The 18,072-nt window shown below is 38.4% G+C and overlaps 1 protein-coding gene across 9 annotated transcripts in view; it reads left to right on the top strand.

Annotated features, from left to right (window-relative positions):
• The window catches only part of LOC309857599 (uncharacterized protein), a 96,811-nt gene that overhangs the window by 41,297 nt on the left and 37,442 nt on the right, over window positions 1-18,072 (top strand). For 3 of the 9 annotated variants that reach the window (XM_082750320.1, XM_082750328.1, XM_082750332.1), the window contains 2 exons: window positions 14,272-14,433; window positions 16,899-17,146. The gene's annotated coding sequence lies outside the window, so the exon portion shown is untranslated. Of the gene's footprint in view, window positions 1-2,249; window positions 2,381-3,892; window positions 4,166-5,946; window positions 6,067-6,428; window positions 6,619-8,294; window positions 8,406-12,744; window positions 12,770-14,271; window positions 14,434-15,216; window positions 15,293-16,898; window positions 17,147-18,072 lie in introns of those variants that run through there. The other 6 variants (XR_014307800.1, XR_014307801.1, XR_014307798.1 and 3 more) reach the window with 6 other exon arrangements.

The following is an 18,072-nucleotide window of genomic DNA, read 5'->3' as shown; positions in this document are numbered from 1 at the left end:
TTTGCCACAGCATAAAAATAATGTCAGATGTCAATGAACAAATTTAACAAAATATGTGTAAGATATTTATAGAGAATGTTATAGAACCTCATAAATGGATGGATGAAAAGATATATTGGAGTAGATCTATCTCAATTTCTCTCTCTCCCCTTGCCAACACACACACACACACACACACACACACACACGAAGACCTAACTAAATGGAAGGGCTGCACTATATTCATGGAATAGAAAACTCAATTTTAAAATCTATCAATTCTTTCCAAACTAATCTATCTATAAATTCAATGTATTCCCAATCACTATCCTAACAGGTTGGTGTGTGTATATATTTTGGAGGTGCAGAGAAATTGTCAGTATGTATGTGTAATGAGCTGATTCTACAACCTATATGGTGATGTAAAGGTCTAAGAATAATTCTGAGGAAGAACAAGAAGGCAAGATTTTCCCAATATAGTACTTAAGGTGGCATGTTGCAAGAATAGGCAAACAGAATGAGAGTCTGGAAATAAAACCACATATATGTAGCTATCTGGTTTATGAAAAAATGTGATATTACAGATCAGTATGGGGAAACTCTCTTTTCAATACATGAGGCTGAGAAAATTTGCTATCTATATGGGTCAAAAGATGAAATTTGATTCTGACCCCACAGTATGCATTCCTATGTTGATTGAAGACCCAAGTGTGAAAGGAGGAATTATAAACTTTTGGAGGTTAAGTGAGAAGAGTCTCATGACTTTATTATAGAGGAAATTATTTAAAACAGACTATACAAACATTGTAGACAATAAATTGAACAGTACATAAATTGTACATTTCTATTCCTTAAAAAAAAAAAGACAACAATAAAGCAGTACAAGGACAATCCATAGAGTGTAAGGCAGGTTTTTAAAAACTATTTTATTTATTTGAGAAAGAGAGAGAGCATAGGGGGAAGGAGCAGAGGGAGAGGGACAAGCAGGCTCTGTGCCGAGCACAGAGCCCCACATGGGGCTTGATCCCAGGACCCTGAGATCACGACCTGAGCTAAAATCAAGAGTTTGAGGCTTAATCAACTTGCCACCCAGGCACCCAGCGTTTAAGGCAGTTTTTTTTTTTTAAAGATTTTATTTATTTATTTGACAGAGAGAGATCACAAGTAGGTAGAGAGGCAGGCAGAGAGAGAGAGAGAGGAGGAAGCAGGCTCCCTGCTGAGCAGAGAGCCCGATGCGGGACTCGATCCCAGGACCCTGAGATCATGACCTGAGCCGAAGGCAGCGGTTTAACCCACTGAGCCACCCAGGCGCCCCAAGGCAGTTTTAATACAAATAATATGCAAAGGATTCATATTAAGAAAATATAAAGAACTTCTATAAATAAATTAGAAAAAGGCAGAGGCTCCACAGAAAAACGGGAAAAACATTTAAACAGGACTTCACAAAATAAGACAGACAAAAGTTCAGTAAGCATATATGAAAGTATTTAACTTTATTTTTAATCAGGAAAATTCAAAAACGTTGACACTAACATGTTTTGGCAAGGATGGATAACAGCATGGATTCTCAGACCATGGTTGCTGTTGGGGTGTAATTTGTTACAAAACCTTTCAAGAACAATTTATCTTCCTCTTATCCAGTGGAACACATACATAGCCTAGGAACCTTGGACTGAGCGCGCCTCCTTTCCTCTAACAGGGCTTGGACTGCTCAATAGGGCCCTCCCCACCTTGGGATTCCACGCATCCTTTTACCAGTAAGGAAAGACATAAGCAATAATATTCAACATCCATGAGGTACAGATTACATCAACACGTATGCAAACACAGACCTAAGGGAACGGTTTTGCTGTTTAACGCCAAGCGCCTATCCTTTAAGAGGACGGGAGTCCCACCCCCACCATGCACGCCCCCCAGGCCACGCCCCCCCGCAGCCCGCCCCGCCGCCCAACCAGCCCAGCCGCCCCCCCCCCTCAGCCTTCCCCTTTCTATTATGCCCTGCGGCAGCGAGCTCCTCCCATCCTAGGGTGCCTTGCTCCGCGGGCTCGCTCCCGGTGGGTTACGTGCGCAATGCGGGCTCGCTCCCGGTGGATTACGTGCGCGGGCTGGAGCCGGAACGTGCTGTCGGGTGGTTGCCCCACCCACCTCGGCCTTGTCTTCTCAGCCTCTAGGGCTTGAAGTTCCCGCCATGTTGCGGCGGGGCAAGAGCGTTGCTGCCTGGCCCTCCTTGGCTTTGAAGAGACACGAACGTCCAGAACCCCTGCAGCTTCCTTTCGGCGCTGAGACCCGGCAGCCATGTCCACGGGGTTCTCCTTCGGGACCGGCACGCTGGGCTCCACCACCGTAGCCCCCGGCGGGACCGGCGCAGGCGGCGGTTTCTCCTTCGGGACGGGGCATCTAGGTAACTGCGCTTCTGCGCCTTCCCGGCCTGGTCCTCTCCGTGAGACTCCCGTGGGTGGGCCCGTCCCTCTCCCTTCGCGCTGGGTTCCTTTCTAGTGGGTCTGGGAAGAAGAAAGACAGACTTGCGCAGCGCCAGCCTCATAGTCCTGCCGTTTGGGGACCTGGTCGGGAGGGTGGTCACAGGGGTTGTGAGGTCCCCAGAATCCACAATGGTTCACCCAGTGTCCCTGTCGAGTGGGGTCTGGCTGGGTGAAAGGGCCTGGGGTTTCACGCCGAGCCCTAGCAGTGCGGCAGTCTGAGGCACAGAACGGAGAACGACATTGTGGGTCATTCTGGGGTTTCAGAAAAAGACAATAGGAAAATTTTAAGGGGGACAATTAGAGTTTTATCCCTGATAATTCAGAATTCATTGCAGGATATACGGCTTTGGACATTCCACTGCTTTAATGATTTCGTGGTATTCTAAACGAGCTCACCTCTTGGTACCTCATGGTCCTTTGTTACTGTAGTTTTTTGTTTTAAATACCTGTTGCAGCATTTCTTGGTGGTCATTTTGAACAGTGTGCGTAGTAGTATTCGTGAGTGTTATGGTGGAATGACTCACATTGTCTTCTAGTTACACTGAAAACTGTAGGTAGCATATTTATCGTTTTTGTGCAACCTGCTTAAGCACCGCTTCAGGCGATGACGAAATACAGCCAGCAGAGGTTTAGGAAGAGACATTAATAGTAAAAGGTCATTTTCATGGTGAGAGATTTAATTTTTAGAACTCCCGTCTTTTTAAGGTAAAAGAGGAGTTCATTACATCAAGAAGTGTGCATAGAAAATGTTACAAGGTATCTATCTCCTGAGGCTTGAGGGATGTCATTGTAGAGTAAAAAGCCCAAAGTATCTTCCTTATATTAAAAAGGGGAGGTACAGGGGCGCCTGGGTGGCTCAGTGGGTTAAGCCTCTGCCTTCAGCTCAGGTCATGATCCCAGGATCCTGGGGTTGAGCTCCACATGGGGCTCTCTGCTTACCAAGGGGCATACCCCCTGCTTCTCTGCCTACTTGAGAGCTCTCTGTCAAATAATAAATAAAATCTTTAAATATATATATATATATAATTTACCAAGAAAATTTGGGGAGGTACAGACTACACAGTCAAGGAAAAGTCTGGGAATTTCCCTTAATACCTCCTTTTCTCTCTGCACCCTTAATCAGCAAGGCCTGCTAATTTTAATTACCTAGTTTCCATTTGCTTCACTTCCAGTGCCACCCTCCTGTTGCAAGCTCTTGTCATTCATGGAGCTGATATTTATTGAACACAGTTCCATATAATGGACTCTGTTTCAGATGGTGAAATAAATAAGGGTACTGGTTCTTTCTTCCAGGTTTTCAACCAGTAACCCTTCTCCGATTTGGCGAAAACTATTCCTATCATCTCCAACTTAGATTAGTTCAATGGAATCGCAATTGCTGTGTCAAAAATATACTTTTTTTAAAAGATTTTATTTATTTATTTATTTGACAGACAGAGATCACCAGTAGGCAGAGAGGCAAGCAGAGAGAGAGGAGGAAGCAGTCTCCCTCCTGAGCAGAGAGCCCGATGCAGGACTCTATCTCAGGACCCTGGGATCATGACCTGAGCCGAAGGCAGAGGCTTTAACCCACTGAGCCACCCAGGCATCCCGATTTGGTCTCTTTAGGTAAATCATTTTAGGGAAGTTACTCTCCAAGCCTCAGTTCCCACATCTGGAGCAGAGATGCTGATGAATAAAGTACTTAACATCATATCTGGCACTTGGTAAGTGCTCCCTAAATGTTACTTTCTAAGTCCACATCAGGGCATGCTGGAGAAGTTAAAACAATATTCCTGACCTGATGGAGTCAACAGTAACACATTCTGATGAACCATTGGCAGATAATAGTGGGTTGAGGCAAAACTTGGTCCTGTTTGGGGTAGTTTTTAAATAAATTTCTCTCCTGTAGAGAAATTTCGCTTTTGCTTTCTTGAGTAAAAAGATACCACTTTGAAGTATTTCTTCGGTAATGTTTTCACATTTAATTATGAAACAGTGCCTTGTGTCTTCAGTTATCTTAAGTTGTCAAGAAATTTTAAATATTTTGTCTAAAAATACAAAATTTCAGAAAAAATAAAAATACATAATTTCATTGTGCATCTTTCTAATTTGTGGAATAGCAGTAAAACCAAAAGGGATCACTGAATTATTTGGCAGGGAGGAGAGCATAATTACCATTTCCTTAATTTGAGGTCTTCAAAATTTGCCAGCAACATTTATTAAAATACCTTTTTAGTTCAGTTGATTAAGTGTTCAACGTTTTGTGCTTTGTTGGTGAGACCTTGCAACCCTGTTTTGCCAACCTTCTGTACTTCACATACCCATGTTCCTAGAGATCATTTTAAAATGAATGATAGGGGTGCCTGGGTGGCTCAGTGGGTTAAGCCTCTGCCTTTGGCTAAGTTCATGATCCCAGGGTCCTGGGAACCAGCCCCGCTCGGGCTCTCTGCTCAGTGGGGAGCCTGCTTCCCTTTCTCTATCTCTGCCTGCCTTTCTACCTACTTGTGATCTCTGTCTGTCAAATAAATAAATAAAATCTTTTAAAAAATGAAATAAATAAAATAAAATAAAATCCATGATAAACTAAGACACAGGGACAGCTCCCTTTTTTTTTTTTTTAAGATTTTATTTATTTATTTGACAGAGAGAGATCACAATTAGGCAGAGAGGCAGGCAGAGAGAGAGAGAGATGAGGAAACAGACTCCCCGCTGAGCAGAGAGCCCGATGTGGGACTCGATCCCAGGACCCTTTTTTTGACCCCCTACTCACTGTTGATGACTGGTTTCAAGTTCTGTTCCCCTCACAGTGATTGGCTGGTGTAATACATTGTATAAAATGTGTATAGTAGAATTTATTAAGTTCCTAATGATGACAGTAATAACATTTATTAAGTGAAGTTAATTCACCATGCATAATCTCTCAAATCTTTTGCAAAAAATCTGTTAAGTGGGCAAAGTTATTAACATTTTGCATATGAGGAAACAGAGGATCAAGAAGCCTAAGTTATGTCACACAAGTCCCAGGACATTGGAGAGCTGGCCCTGGAACCCAGCCATAACACCGCTACCTCCTTAAATTGCAGTGTCCCAGACATAAGCTTTTTAAAACTGACTTTGACTTCTCTTGGGATTATGTCTGTTTGGAAGGGCAGGCAGGATAGAATAAAGATACCTATATAGGATGAATGGGAGCTCCCATTATGTTATGTGTTATAGTCTCTTTTAACTCTCCTCTACAATTTTTGGAGTGTCAGGTTGTTGAGACATTTTGATTATTTTAATAATTTGTTCTCCCACTATAGATAGCAAATATGAGCCCCTGAGTTTTGATAAGAACAGTTGAAAGTCGTGAACTTTGTTCACATCACTTGCTATCACCAGCTGTTCTTTTGAGCTTTCAGAAACTCTGAAGAGTATTTCTCCTTATGAACACATAATCTTGATAGAGGGTAATTTTTACTTTCTATTTTACTCTTGCCAGTTATGTTTCTCTCCCCTACCCCAGTTCTTGATGCTGTTTTGGTGACAAGAAAAGTAACTGTATCCCCCGTCCCTGCCTAAATCCATGAATATGGTGATAAAGCAACAGAGAGGTTGCAAAGATCACTTAAAAGAACTTTTCTGAGTATGTTTTATTTTTCTTTATTTAGTAGTTGGGAAAGAACAAATGTATTTAGAAAGATGAACTATACATGAGTCATTCAAGAGGAAAATGATCCACATTCATAGGATTGCTCTGTGGCCATTTTAAAATATGCTAACTGTCAATAAAACTTAGAGAAGGAGAATATGTGATACTGTTTATGATTTTCTTGGGATCTGAAATCTTTTGTATGTGACTTATTTTTAAAGAGAACAGGAGAATATTTGAATTGGGTTGGTTAAAAATAAATTGATAGTTCTTTTTGTATTCTATGGCATTATATTGAATATGTGAAAAGAAAGAAGGTGTTTAACCTTGAAGAGTTAATTTTTATTTTTCTTTAGGAAATACTGGCTCCAGTAGACTTTATTTTGTGTTCTTTATAAATAAGCAACCCTTCAGTGGGGCTCAATTTTGAAACTCTTGGAAGCACTGCAACTCCTGCCACGACATCTGCTCCTTCAGGTGGTTTTGGAACCGGGCTCTTTGGATCGAAACCTACCACTGGGTTCACTCTGGGAGGAACAAATACAGGTAAGGAGGATTGTCACATTTCAGGGAGTAGCTATGGGATATTCTTTTTAAAGTTCTGGTTTATATTTCTTCCCTTGATAGGGATTGTCAGACCTAAAAAATGGTAAATATTAAGATGAAAAAATATATAGTGGCGTGCACTTAAGGGCCAGTGGTAGGCCCAACATTGGTTATGATCTATTCTAGTGTAAAGGAAAACACCCATTTAGGGCTTCTTGGATGGCTCAGCTGGTTAAGGGTCTAACTCTTGATTTCCACTCGGGTCATGATCTCATGCTTGCAGAATGAGACCTTCTTTGGGCTTTAAGCTCCTTGGGGAGTCAGCTTGAGATTCTCTCTCTATTTCCCTATCCTCCTGTTGCATACTGCACCCCTCTCCCCCAAGCTCTTTCTCAAAAATAAATAAATCTTCAAAAAAGAAGAGAAACAAATTTAAAGAAATGCGATTTTTTAAAGAAAGATTTTATTAATTCATCAGAGAGAGCGAGAATAAGCAGGGGGAGCAGGAGGCAGAGGGAGAGGCAGGCTCCTCACCGAGCAAGGAGCCCATTGCAGAACTTGATCCCAGGACCCTGGGATCATGATCTGAGCTGAAGGCAGCCGCTTAACTAATTGAGCCACGCAGGCATCCCAAGATCTCTTTTCAAAATAACTTCTTTTTTGGTATACTTGACACAATGAAGATATACATCTTTAAATATAAAGAATTAATTTAGTTTTTACATGAGAGTATATAATGCAGTGTTTCACCTTAGTGAAAATAAATCAAGTTTACCAATTTGGACGTTAATTTAATTTAGTATATATGGGGCAGTCAGCATCCTTTCTTGCTATAACATTATAATTTACCTTGATTTGCTGAAATCTTATAAATCGTTACCAGATTATTTTATTATTATTATTATTATTATTAATTTATTTATCTGTTACCAGCTTTCCTGATGTATAATTGAGAAGTAAAAGTGTAAGATATTTAAAGTGTAGAGCATAGTGATTTCATATATACATGCACATTGTAAATGCCCATCAAGTTAATTAACACATCCAATACTTGATAATTTAAAAAGTATCCAATTACAAAGCATGACTAGAGGATAAGAAGTATTCACCTGGAAATATACAAACTAAAACTGCTTTTTCAGAAGGATTTAAGAAAAACAAGTAGTATGTTCACATTTTTTGAATTAACAGATAAACTCTGACCTTTTTAGTAAAGAAAAATTAATAGACCCATAAATACAGAGAACTGATGGTTGTCCGAAAGGGTAGGGAGGACAGGCAAAATGGCTGACGGGGAGTTGGTACAACCTTCCAGTTATGGAATCAGTCACAGGGATGGATATAATCCGTGGTATTGTAATTAGGTTGTATGGTGACAGATAGGGTAGTGACACTTGTGGCGAACATAGCATGTATAGAGTTTTCAAGTCACTGTTGTACACTAATGTGACATGGTGTGTCTACACTTTAAAAAATTACCTAAAACGTAAAGAAGTTAAAATTATATTATCCAGACTACATACACCATTAAATCCCAGCTTTAGACTTATTCCATGTTATTTGCTTAAAGCAATTTTGAAGAAAAATGGGATCCAGCTTGAAAGCATTTGAGAATTTTGTCCATTGAGGGAAAATCATTGTAAAGACTTTGTAAATTATATTTGGTTTGTTTGTAGGACTTGGACAGAATGCTTTAGGCTTGACTTTGGGAACCACAGCAGCTACTTCAACTGCAGGCAATGAAGGTCTTGGTGGTATAGATTTTCGTACCTCATCAGATAAAAAGAGTAAGTAATGTTCTGTTCTAACAGTAAGTTAAATTTCTATGTCAGTAAGATTTTTAGTTACATGTTCAGTAGTAAAGTTTTTACTTTATATCTCACAAATTTTTTGTGTATTATGTGTTTAAGATTTTATTTTCATAGAAGATTGAGTTTTGTTTATGCATACAGTTATGTAGCTATCAGTGTGTGTATGAATATATGTTCTTAAGTTGGGATCATGAACACATGTATGGTATATAAGTTGATACTTGAACAACATGCTTTGAACTGGTTAGGTCCACTTATATGTGAATTTTTTCCAGTAAAAGTGGAGTCCTGTAAATGTGTTTTCCTTACAATTTTCTTAATATTTTCTTTTCTCTATCTTACTTTATTGTAAGAATGCAGTATGTAGTACATATCACATACAAAGTGTGTGTGAATAGACTTTATATTGTTAGAAAACATTCTGGTCAGCAGGAAGCTATTAGTAAATATTTTGGGGAGTCAAATTATGTGTAGATTTTCAACTGCCTGGGTGTTTAGGACCCTTAATCCCTGCATTGTTCAAAGGTCAACTGGATTGCTTTGTAACCTGTTCTTTCTCATGTGTTATATCACCGATATTTGTCAGTTCAGTAATTCTTTAGGAGTGTTTTATTGCTGCTTAAATCAGCTTTATGAATCAATGCATCATTAATCAGTCGTCCTTCCATTATTAGTGTTTGTATTCAGTTCGTATATTCTAGGAAGTATCAACATATTGAGCATCTTTATGGGGAGAGGCAATGTGGTATTGTAGCTTAAGGGGTTAGACTTGAGCTGAAATCTGGCTTCAGACCCCTCCACTGTTGATAAGCTCTGTGACCTTGTTCAAGTTATTTATCCCTCTGTGCTTTAGTTTCTTTATCTGTAAAGTGGGGGAAAAGAACAGTAACTACTTGACATTGTTGGCCCAAGGATTACAGTTTATAAGACTTCAGTAGAGCCAGGCACATAATGAATGCTCTCTATGTGTTTGTTTTTCTTATAAATTTTCATTCATATTTTTGATTATTTTTTAAAGACAAATACCTAGAAACTGAATCACTGGCTTAAAGAGAGGGAGATTTTTGGAGACTCTTGGTAAATATTGTAAAATTACTTTCTAGATAGAGTTTACCAATTACCCACCAGCCAGTATGAAAATGCCGTTCTCACTGTGCTCTTGCAATGCTGAATATTCTTTTTAAAAAATTACCAATCCAGATTCATTTTGAAATATGTTTTAGTTTTGTTGATTCCCTGTGCATGATTTTTTGTTTTGTCTTGCATTGTGTCTTCTGCCTCTGATGAAAGCATGTATCTCGTATTGCATTGAATCCTCTGAAAAACTTAGAATGATTAACAGTTGAAGGTGTCCATATATCTGTGCAAGAATTTTTTATTTGGATGTAGACGATTCTAGGGTGAAGTACTGTTTTAAAAGCTGGCTATCCTAAAATCCTTTTAAACTTAGAAAATTTAGGATAACTTTGAATGAAAATTGATTTTTATTTTATTTTACTTTTTTTTAAAATTTTATTTGACAGAGAAGAAGAGACAGCTAGAGAGGGAATACAAGTGGGGAGTGGGAGAGGGAGAAGCAGGCTTCCTGCTGAGCCAGGAGACTGATGTGGGGCTTGATCCCAGGACCCTGGATCATGACCTGAGCTGAAGGCTGATGCTTAACAACTGAGCCATTTAGGTGCCCCGAAAATTGATTTTTAAACATAGGGGTTTGTCTCTTGGTTTTACTTAGTTTTCTTTGTTAGCCGCATCAAAATTAGAAGAAATTATTGTAGATGTTTTAGCAGCTTTTTTTATTAATCAGCTGAAGCAGTCTGGTACCCTTGAACTACTTTGATTTTAATTATGAAACTGGTTCTCTCTTTATTGTAATTGCTTTTAGGCTCCACATGAAAGACTTGATTGAGGCAAAGGAGTAAGAGAAATATAAGGAGTTAATCTCTCTTCACGCCCTTCCCCCCACCCCCGCGCCACTCCACCTTCCCCCATTGTCTTCTTCTTGTGTTGTGCCTCAGAGTTGAAACAAAGGGGTATGTAGAGTAAGTGCACATGACCTGATATACCACATCCAGTTCCTTTAACCTGCTATACGTGTCCAGGGGTTCTTTATTAATCTAAAGGATTTCTCTGTTTCCCTAGCTGCTGCATCAGTTAGCCTGGACCTGCTGTATTGGGTTTGATAGATGAAGAGGGGTAGGAAGCAGTGGTCTATAAGTGGGGGCAGCATGGAGTAAGATCTAGAGACAAGGATGCTCTTTACTCTTTTGAAGAACTGCTGGAAAACCGGCGAGCTGCAGTATGGGAAGATCAGATTCCAGATGTCATAAAGGGAAGGGCCGTGTATGTCATCTTAAAGAGTTTTGTAATTAGACGGAGGACAGTTGAGACCCACTAGGGTTTTGATGTGAATAATATGACATGAGATACGTGTTTGAAGAAGAGCATTCTGGCAGCCATGTGGAAGATAATGTGCAGGAGGGCAGGAACAGAGGTGGAGTGCTGACAGTGAGCTTTGACAGCAGTCCACAGGTATTACAGATGCCAAGCTAGATGGACTAGTCAGGGCCCACGGTAGGCCAAAAACAGGCCTAAGTTTCCTATACGCAGGTTTGTGTGTATAGAGACTTCTGTAAATATAATAAAAATGGAATATCAAAGAGAGAGCAAAATAGGATGCTAATGAATAAAAAAGTTGAAGTCTGTGGGATAAAAATTAAATCCCTCCTTTATCTTACTGTGTCTCGTCCAGTCAAAGGCTTGCATCTGTAGAACATGGATATCAATTTCAGAATTGTTAAACTATGAAAGAGAAATATCAACATACAAAGTAAGGAAAAATAAATTGTAGTTAGATTAAAAAGGTAAACAAAAGAAACCCTATGGACAAAGGCAAAAGGTAAAGGACAGGTTGGAAGTAAAATACTTGCTGTTTCGACGCTTTTTTTCTTCACATTTTAACATCCGAAATTGAGATGTATCTTGAAATGAAGGTCTCATTTTAGAAATAGACACATAAAGTGTATGTATGAGATAATTAATATGCTTAATGTTGAAATAGCTCTGAGAAGTCAGTGAGAAACATACCTCAGATATACCTCAAATAGCCTGAATAGACCATTCACTCAAGGAGAAATAGGCTTGTCTAATTAATATTTGAAATGTTTCACTTAGTACTGTCAGAAATATGAATTTAGATGATAATGAAGTGGCATTTCTCACCTATGTACTGGCAGTGATTGTTTCAGGAAAATGTCCATTGTTGTTGAGGGTGTGACGGAAAAATTACTTATTCGTAGTAGGTGGGAAGTTAAATTGGAACAGTTGTTTTAAAGGATCAGTTGATAATACGTAGGTTTTCCTTGATGTAATCTTTGACCTATAAATTCCTCTTTTTGTGGAATACAAATAAAGTCATGCACAAGTATTTGGAGATAAAGGCATTGACTGTAGCTGCATTGTTTATATAGTAAAGGTGTATATGTTAAGAAGAGGGTTGGGCAAAAAGTTTCTGATACAGCTATGTCATCAGTATTCTGTGGTCATTTAAAATCATGTTGACATGAAAAAGACTTAATTTCAACATCCTGAGAAAATATGTGCACATAACTTATGGTCATCCCGATCATGTTTAAAAATGTGTGTGTAAGTGCCAAAAGAGGTTGAAAGAGGAACCATTAAGGTTCTCTGATGGGATGAAGTTTTGTGTGTTCCTGTATTTCCTTCATTAAGCAGGTCTTATTTTGCAGTGTGAAGTAAATTCTGGAAAAGCAGAAAGTGAGTCACTGCAGTTTGCTGACGGAGCATTTTTACTTTTCTACTTTTAGACATACACTAATAATGATAACCACTAAATAAGTGTTCATAAGAAAGCTGTTGATCTATCTGCACACATTAAAAACATCATCTTAAAAAATTGCTGCTTCTGTAAAATATTTAGAGACATCCGCGTAGTCTGACATATTTTAGTATTCTAAACTGATAGAATCTAAGAAAGCATCCAGTAGAACTTGCAGGAGGTCAACTGTGCTAAGCAAGAATATTTTTCTTAGAAGATAGTTGAAAGAGGAAGAATCTCGCCCTTGAAAGAAATAGATACAAATCAGCTACGTAATTATCTGTTTATGTGTATACAAACATGTCCCCATAGTATGTTGTTTGGAGTTTGTGACAAGTGACCTCATATGATGTCTATAAGGCTGTCCGAAAAATGCTTAGAAGTTTCTATTTATACCTAAGTTTGTGTTAAATTAAAACTTGAATTTGGAATACATTGTTAAATGACCTGTTTTTACATAAAGCTTCTTGAATTTTCTAGGTGATAAAACAGGAACAAGACCAGAGTAGGTTTACAATTTAACTTTTAAAGTATTTTATTTGAAGAATTTTATTTGTTAATTTATAGGCAGGTGGTCTCATCGGAAGTAAAAGAAACTATATAGACATTTAGAAGAAAAATTCTTTGAATCAGTTTTTGTCTAAAGTAAAATAATAAACATATGCTCTGGAAAGATTTTGGAAGGTCAGATCTTTAATTTTTAGTCATTAGGAAAGTTTATATCCAATGCTTTCTGGAATACTTTATGATCAGTTTTAGGTATATATACCTTTTCTATATAAACTACTATACCAGTCCCATTTATTTTCTGATGATGAAGAGGGAGAAAAGCCTCTATCTATAATATACATCAGATAGGTTTGAAGATCACTATTTTTACTAGCACTTACATTTTCTCACCTAATTTGTATTACATTAGATAAAACATTTGTAAATAAATGATCAAGTTCATGCCTCCAAAATATCTTCTGTATACTTTAGCCCTATTGCATAAATGAGAAAGCTGTAGGAGACTGAGGTTTGCTTCAGGTTCTATCAAGGAAGTAGTAGCAGATCTGTGACTGAATTTTAACTCATAATTCCATTACAGCCTGCCACATTTCACCTCTTCCTTTTCTCATTAAATATTTATGATTCCCTTAGTCTATCCATAGGTTTTATTTTGTTGAAGAATAAATTGAAATTCTAAAAATCAACTAAAATATAATGAGAATCTCTATTATGAGAAGTTTGTAGACTTTCTTTAATGAATGCTTTAATATTTTTGAACGAAATAAAAGGTCAGTCATAGAGTTTTTGAGCCAGGGGAACTTAGTTCAATATTTAATCTCTTGTATTTTCTAATTTTTTTTCTTAAACATTTGGTCAGATGCATTTATGTGTACTTATGATAGGTGCCAGTCCTTTTAGAAGAGAACTCCCTGTCAGATGAATTGTTAAAGCTATTTTAAAGGTCAGGAAACAACATTTTTTTTATAAAGAGATTTGAAATCAACCATAAGAGCTCTAAATGGGGAATATTTGTTTTACCTCCTCCCCTTTAACACTTATGTAGTGGAACTCAGCTGTCAGCTTTTTAGAACCTCAATGGCTTTAATCTATCTGTGTCATTTTTCTCAGGGATAGTAAAGCACTGAAGTCTGAAAATCTCCCTCCTGTCATCTGCCAGGATGTTGAAAACCTCCAGTAAGTGTGTCATATGTAATTAGATATATCATGTTGAAGAATGTTAGAATCTACTTTAAGGGGAACATCTCTTCTTCCTCTTAAACATTTTAACTTGGGTGTTGGTAAAAATTTTAATATTTTTATAAACAAAGCAGAATAATGGGAATTAAAATTCTTTTATTGTCAATCTGAAAAAAGCATGTGAACTGTGGATGAATTTTTAATATTTCCTTTTTAAAAAACACTAGGACTCTGACCAGCCTATAGTAAATATACTTTTTTCCTATAGGAAACCAAAGGTGTATTTTTTTGGAATTCAGTTTTATATATCTTTTTAAGAAATTTGTGAAGGAACAGAAAAAGGTACAAGAAGAAATTAGTAGAATGTCTTCAAAAGCCATGCTTAAAGTACAAGAGGATATTAAAACTCTGTCACTGGCTGCCAGTGGATTACAGAGGAACACCCTCAGTATTGACAAGTTGAAAACAGAAACTGCTCAGGTAAACTAACTTAAAATAATTTTATTGTAGGGTTTTGTTTTGTTTTATTTAAGTCTTATAGGTTATAAGACTTGATACAGATGTACTGTAAGAAAACTGTATAGCATGTGTGCTTTTTAAAAAAAGATTTTATTTATTTGAGAGAGAGAGAGAAAGAGAGCATGAGAGGGGGGAGGGTCAAAGGGAGAAGCTGACCCCTTGCTGAGCAGGGAGTGAATTGCAGGACTCAGTCTTGGGTTTCAGGATCATGACCTGAGCCGAAGGCAGTCGCTTGACCAACTGACACCCAGGAGCCCTAGCTTGAGTACTTTTAAGTTGCTATGATACTAGTAGTCACTAGTTTGTATTGAGTTCTGATTATTTATGAGGCAGTATTTTAAGCAATTTAGTTTTCCTGAAAGCTCTATGAGTTAGGCCATCTTATCTTTGTTATATAAAGAAGAATATGGGCAGAGAGGTTGTTAATAAATGGAAGAGGTTGTCAATAAGTGGGAGAGCTGATACTCTTAACTAGTTTGTTTCCTAAGAGTACTTGCTGGCTAAATTGCTATATCATGCAAGCAAGGTAGAAAAATATGTTTTTAAAAATCTGTCATCCATTAAATAAAAATTATATTAAGCTTTTTAACTATTAAAAATTCTGGTGACTTGCCAGTCTTATGTCTTAGTTATAAATGTTAATGAGGCTCATGTTTTTTGCCATTCATATGTACTTGTTTTTTCTTTCTATGCTATAATCTATGTCATTTTTTCTTTGTTGACACTCTTGCCTCCCTTGTGTAGTTTGAAGTCTTTCATCGTCTCCTCCTGGCTACTTGTTCTGTCTCTGTGTACCCAGCTCCCCATCTGTTTAAAGGTGGTGTTGCGTAGTCTTCTGTAACCTTCCTGAGGGCTAGATGAATGCGTTCTTCCATAGTTCTCTGTGATATCACACAAAATACCTGTCTTTAGTCCCTCTTAGCAATTTGCTATTCCATTGGGATGTAAGTATACCTGGTTCTTTACCTAACAACTTCAGGGATCCAGTTTTAAATTTATTCATGGGGACACCTGGTTGGCTCAGTTGGTTAAGAGGCTGCCTTCCACTCGGGTCCTGATCCCAGAGTCCTGGGATTGAGTCCCACATCTGGCTCCTTGCTCAGCAGGAGGCCTGCTTCTTTTTCTGCCTCTGCCTGTGCTCACTCTCTCTGACAAAAAAAAAAAAAAAAAGAAAGAAAGAACAGAAAAAAAATTTACTCTTGGATAAGATAAGAGGGGCTTTTCAGTTACTTAGTTTGTAGGATTTTTTAGTTGTTAGCTAGGCTCTTTCCCAGCTGTGCACATTCTGCTTATGTTTCCTTCCCAAACCCTGTTCCTAGTCTGTTTCTCCATCGAAGACTGGCTGTTACGCATATGGATACCAGTGTGTGATATGCATTTGGGGAATTGAATCCTTCCCTATAGTTTTAGACTCAAGTATTGTTTTATGATCCACTTTTTGTCACCATTTTTTTATTGAATGATATAGTTTTAAAATGCATTTCTCATGCAATCTCCTTACTTGACAAAAATCGTTTTTCTCAGTGATACAATATTCCAAGTTACTTGTCAGGTCCTTGCAGGAACATTTCCTGGAGTGCGGCACAACAGTGCAGAAGGGAAATCCTTTGTCCTCTTTCTTAATAAGGTGATGAGGAAACCGGGAATGAGAAAAAGCTGAATAAAGAAATTCCATAGCAATCTTTTGCAAGAACTTGAAACCCACAACTTATCTTTAGTTTGTGAGGGGAAATTCATTACTTTTACAGCTAAGGGATAGCTTCCAGTTTTCAATAAATTTATCCTATACTTGATTTTTCATGAAATTTGAGATTTTAAAAAACACTATCATTGAATGTAGTCTGCAGTCCTAGACATAAGACCACCACCCACCATACGCAGCCTCTTGAGCCTTTGCTCTGCTTTTCTGTAAGTGGCAGAGCCTCACATGTATTGCTTCTCACTAATTAATGAATGTGTACCCTTGGCCCTGAGATTGTAAAGGAACAGTGTCACTCAGGGTCCAAGTCTGGATGCAGGAGCACATTGTGGAAGAAGACTGCTGTTTCCACTCCTGTTAAGGAGTTAAGCCATCCCTGTGAAAAGGGGGTTATGCAATCAGGATCTCAGAATAGTATTTGCAGGGTACCGTCAACTGTGCTGGTGTATTTCTGGGACTAGTATGTATCCGAATACAGGTTTTTATTGAAGTATTTTTTGACACATGCACGAAGCCACTATTTATGCCAACGCCTGTTTTAAGTTTGCTACACAGTGTGGTAGGAACTTAGTTTGAGCAGAGGTTAAAATCAGAATTACATACCACTTGTGGATTACCTCTAGGTGAGTTTGGCAATGAAGCAGTGGCTATTCTGTTGTTAGGGCACAAGCTGTCTATCATTTTTCCTTTCAAATCATCTGGGAACCCCCTAATGCTCTCTCTCTAGATGTCCTGGAGCTTCTCATCGGAGACTTGCCCTAGAAAGGAGGAAAACTGATAAAGCTCAGACAGAGATTGAGAATGAAAATGGAACCACTGTAATAGATCTTCCAGGTACTTTATCCCTCGAAACGGACTGTTCAGGGACAGGCACAGAACCTGCTGAGCGCAGCTTGATATCAGCGTCTCTGCCCCCGTGGCCTGAGGAGCCTGGCCTGGACAACCCCACCTTGGAGGAGAACACGGCCACTGACAGTATGTGCTCTTCACCTTGCTTTTGCTTTTCATCTGTTTTCAAATCAGATATTTCCTTTCTTCTCAGTACTCCCTATTACTTTCCCTCCATGGGGTGTTGTTGTTGTTCTTGTTGTTGTTGTTTTTCCTCTTCAACAAATAATTTTACTGAGATATGCTTCACGTATCACATATTCACCCTTTAAGTGTACAAGTCTTAACAGTTTGCCGTTTAGAAACAGAAAGCGAGTCTTACTTTGAGGCTTATGCTTCCCCCTCCCCCTCTTCTGTTGTAGTCCACAAATTCACTGGTCATCAGCAGGCTTCTTTTGTTTCTTTGTGTTGAAGCCTATTGCTTCTTGACTAAGAAATCCACAGCATCAAGAAGAACAAAAATAATACCTCAGCCTATGTGCTTATTCTGTGTCAGCACTGTGCCAAGCACTTTACATATATTAACTTATTAAATGCTTGTACCAATACTGGCTTTTTTTTAATGATGAGGAAATTTAGTCAGGGAGTCATTGGTCAAAGTCTGAGAGCCACGAAATCGCTATATATGTATCTGACTTCCAAGGCCATGTGTCTGACTATTGCTGTCCTCTGGTAGCAGCCACTGATCTGTCTACATGACCCACCAGGAAACAGGCAGAAAACCTCTAGTCCTAGATCTTGGGCATATCTTTGTAGTTGGCCCTTTGTCTTACTTTTAAATAGGTTTATCTCTTATGAAAATTCCAATTTTTCTACAAATCCCATTTTTCCCAGCCATGGCTATAACAATTCTTCTATCTCCTACTGCTCAGATCAAGACCCTCCTCTTCTTGCTTAATGTGGTTATTTTGTCAACCACTACGGTGATTGTATGTCACAGAGTTTGTCTTTTTTATTTCATATGTACTGTCTTGCACTGTTTACAGCTGTTTCATGGGTCAGAGTTTCTCTGA

This window comes from Mustela nivalis (assembly GCF_964662115.1).
Source record: "Mustela nivalis genome assembly, contig: HAP1_SCAFFOLD_934, whole genome shotgun sequence".
Lineage (NCBI taxonomy): Eukaryota > Metazoa > Chordata > Mammalia > Carnivora > Mustelidae > Mustela > Mustela nivalis.
Note: the sequence above shows the minus strand (reverse complement) of the source record. Positions and strands in the feature narration are given on the sequence as shown.